Raw genomic sequence first — 4,536 nt, 5'->3', positions numbered from 1 at the left:
TGCGGGATCATGTCGGGGGGTTGGGGACTTCAATGAGGGGGGAAGAGAATGTTGGGCCAGAAGGTTTAGGGGGGGCAAGGGGGAAAAAACTGCCCATAGATTTAGGCGAGGGTCTGACTGCAGCGCTGGGGGACAGATGACTCTTCTGGCTTCTGCCATTGCAACCAGTAGCACCTTGTGAATGATCTGAATCATCTTCCTCCAGGGTCAATATGTGAGGACGGGTCATAAAGATATTGTTCATCATAAAACTTGCTCCAGACGGGTTTGCCCGTTAACAGGGTGCAGTTGGAGGAGGGGTGCAGGAGGGGAAATCGAGTTTGGAAAGGGGGGTGGGGCAGATTACGGGGGATAGGGGGCTTTTTTTTTCGTTCTTCTTTCTTACTTTCAGGCTTGGGCTCTGTCTCTACCTTCATTTTTTTGCAACGCTATTTTCCTTATTTCTTGTATTTTGATATGTCCCCAGTCCCGTCATCGGCCATCTGCCACCACTCTGTTTATTCCATTTTACATGCTTTCTTAAAGTCTAATCCGGTTTTCTTTTCTATTAGATTCCCAGGTGAACCCCTTCGGACCCGATTAGGGTCGTGTCCAGACACTCCAAAATAATCCTTCTAACGAGACTTTTGATTTCAAGGGAGTCTCTTTGACCGTTTACTATTTTGCTTTCCCATAATGAATGGCACTGGGCCACAGTAGAACAATTCAGCCTTGCTTTCTGCTCCCAGTCCTGTCCCCCTCCCCGGATTAGTACTCAAATGGTTTCGTGTCCGTGTTTAGCAGAATCGATACAACAATATTCAGCATGGACTCGAATACAAGATGTGCTTAACACCAATTCCTTCGCAGCCTTCCTATGCCAAACTGCTAGTGCATGTCTCCCACCACAGAGCCCTTAGAAGCAGGATTATGACAGCGTTTGGGCAGAAACTCGCCCCACTTAGTGTTATTCCAGACACCAATTCATATACTATGCTTTTCTTACTCCATTCCTCTATTTAATAGGAGTGTGCCCACCCCTTTCTCCGCCCAGGGAAATAACTTACTAACATCTTGTAGTATCTTACACTGTTCCGAGGGACCCAAGTTTATTCCCTTTTTTCCCGTTACCATCCCTCGTTAGTGATACAGTATTTATTTTCCTTAACTTCCCGTAAACCGCTTTAAATCCTGAGCTACTTCATTCACTCATCGGACTCCTCGGTCACTCACCAAAATGTGACCTGCTAGGGGAAAACCCAGTTGGTTTGACCTTTAGACGGTCAGAGGAGGCCAGGACTTTCACCGGATACGCCCGAGGCAGGCCAGTCCCAACTTTTTGGGGGCTGGTCCTTCCAACCCGCCGAGCGTCCTTTCGTCCTCTGGACCATCCCGCGAAGTCACCTGTCGCCTCCGCCCCACACGCCAGAAAACTGTGGGCGAAGGTTCAAACAAATAGCAGGCAGACACCCCCCTATAAGCAGAATCTTTTATTTCTGACTTCTTTGGGGAGCAGAGTGGCTTTTCCTTACAGAGAGAAAAAAGAAGGAAAGTTCCCCGACAAGGTTCAGCTGCATTTATAACAAAATCTTCAAAGAGAATGATTAGAAAAAATAGAGCAGTACCATTCAAGGCCATTAGGCATTCTCAAAATTTGCTGATTACAGAGGAAAGCGTAAATTCTAGTCTTATATTTGGAAAGAACATCAGAAAACTTGTCATATGTTTGGCATCTTACTTGGACAATAAACAGACACTGCTTGAGACGCCGGGAGTGGCTGAGAGCTGCATTCCACAGCTGGAAGCACACTTCTGTTAATAATACCCACCCAAAAGAGAACATGCAGATTTTCTACAGAAGCTAGCAATAGATTTTAAATTCATTCCACACACTACACCTTGTCTTCCCAGGCAGGTGGCTATTGTTGGGTTTTGCAGCCCCTTGGTAAGTTGATTTTTCTTCCCTCTTTCAAAATTGGTGGGAGATGTCAAAAAGGGAATGTCAGTGGGCCTGGCTTTGGTATATGCCCTGGAGAGCCGAGTGGTGTGGCCTGTCTATCGGCGCTACTGGCTCTTGATATATAACCCAGTTCTCCTTACTGACATCTAGTTTGTCGCTTTCTTCCCCATGACATGGAAACTTTCCTCCAGCTCCCAAAAGGAGCTGTCTCTTTAATCAAGTTGTTCGATCTCCTTCCTTCTCCTTCCATTTTTGGGGCTAGGCTCCTTCCTACTCTTTCCTCATGAAAATGATATCAAGTATACATCTTAGTATTTAAATTGTTCAGAGCTGTAATATCATGAATTTAATGAATTCTTGGTTCTGTCAATGTAAAAAGTAAGGTTGTTTAAGAAGAACACATAAAATACGAAGCATTTAATGTGCACTTTTAATTACGATGGATTTGAGAAACTAGTAAATTAAATGATTTTAAGATGAAGTTTGTGATGTTATACTTTAATGAGAAAATAATCTATTTGATGGAAATTTTGATATTAAAGTTGAATTTCAACCTTTTTTTCCAATTTGTCCATTTTTGTTCTTTTTCTCTGTACCTAATATGCCTCCATATGACACTCGGACAGTACACGATTTTGCCTTTTCACAGGACTTTGATATCTGACCACTTTTTTTTTTAATTCAGGCACTCTGACTTTCTGATCTTGAACTTTCTAGTTTCTTTCGCTCTATTTCACTCGATCAACTTCTTTTGTTGTTTGTACCACTGCAAAAACCCAAAAAAGTATTTTTTTCCTTGCCTCCACTTGGTATTTGCTGAAACTCTTCTGTTAGTCTCATAATTTTGCCATTGTCTTTTCAGAGACGCTAACTTAAGGGCTATTTATATGTATTTGCATATTCAAACAGGTGTAATTCTGGGAGAAATCGGGTGGGGCAGCAGGCATGTCTTACATGCTGACCAGGATTTATGTATGAAGAACATGGAAGTTGTCATATGCACAGATTTATGCATCTGCTTTTAGAAACTACATTGTACATACAGTTCTGTTTTGTCTGTATACCATGTTTTAGTGTGAATTCTATGCATGGCATTACACATGAGGCCTCTGGGCACAAATTCACATTGTAAGATCCTCAGACTGACACATCTTAAAACATAACTCATCCCCAACCTGTCTTGTCCTGTGGGTGTAATACAAGTTCAACCTAAATCTTATTTTGTCTTTTCAATCAGGACACATACTTCGTGCGCGAGCGAGAGAGAGACAGCGAGAGAGAGACAGCAGAGAGAGAGAGAGAGAGGAGGGCTGGCTACGTGGGCCGAGAAGGCAGTTAAAGAATGCACCAGACTTGTTTTTAAAGAGACTAATTTGAGCATTGTTTTAACCTTGTTGTATTTAATGAAGACTTTTTTCTATTGGATTTTAACTTCCACTTCACCTCTGTTTACAGCAATCGGTTTGTAGTGTGCATTTTTGCAATTTTGACTTGGTTGTTTATTAAATTATGGATTTTCAAATGTTCATGTTTTCCTGTGCTTAAAACTCATAAAGAAGTGTTTACAGCAAGCGTCGTAAGGCTATAGCATGAATTCTTGCAATGTTACTTTTCTCTGTTTAAGGTTTTCTCAGTGTTATTCAATGTTTTTACATTTAGTTTACTATTACGCTATGTATTCTATGGTATAGTTAACTATTTTGTGCTTAAAATATTTAAAAAAAATATAATTTACATACAGTACGTACGATCTGGAATGGATTAATTGTATTTACATACAATCCCATGGAAATTACTTGGTCGTAACAAATCGGGTTATGACCAAAGTTTTGGATGAATTTCGTTGTGACCGAGGTTCCACTGATATATATATATATATATATATATATATATTGTGGACTGGGACCCGACACAGACAGATGGACAGCATAGTTCCACCACACACGTTATTTCACAATATTTACAGTGCACAAAACCCCAGTGCTTCAGCGCCGATCCCCAAAGTCCAGGCCTCTCAGTCTCTCTGCCTCTCTTGGCGCCTCCGTCCTCTCCAGCTCTGTCCTCTTCCACCCGACATCCACTAATGACTGAAGGGAGGCGGCCCTTAAGTAGGAACCCGGATGGGCTCCAGCTGCTTCCGCACTCCCCTTGGACAAGCGGAAGTGCGGCTGTACCTCGAAGCCGTCCGGGTGTCTCCTGTCTTCTTCCCTGGGCTGGGCCCAGGTTCCTCAGGCACCGGGCGCCGCTGCGGTGGCCACGGTCCCTACAGGGTTGGGCTTCCAAGCCCTTTACCCGATGCCAACAATACAACCAGGGCGATCGCCCCTTTCGGTCTGGAGGAGGCACAAGCCTCCTCCGGTCCTCCTGGCGTCGGCGGCTCCAGCCCTGGCCGGGGACCACAAAATATATATATAAAGTATGAGCAAAAATTTGGATCTAAATATAAGCATTGGTTGGCCTTACGAGCCACGAGGCCAGGCTGTGGTTATGCGTGACGCGTTTCCCAATCCGCCTCGACTCGAGGATTCACCAAGCTGCGCCAGCCCGTCAGCTCACTCTGTTCCTTGTTCTCCCGTCTAGGATCTCTGGTTTTGCCC

This window comes from Polypterus senegalus, chromosome 3 (genome assembly GCF_016835505.1).
Source record: "Polypterus senegalus isolate Bchr_013 chromosome 3, ASM1683550v1, whole genome shotgun sequence".
Lineage (NCBI taxonomy): Eukaryota > Metazoa > Chordata > Cladistia > Polypteriformes > Polypteridae > Polypterus > Polypterus senegalus.
This window is presented reverse-complemented; position numbering follows the sequence as displayed.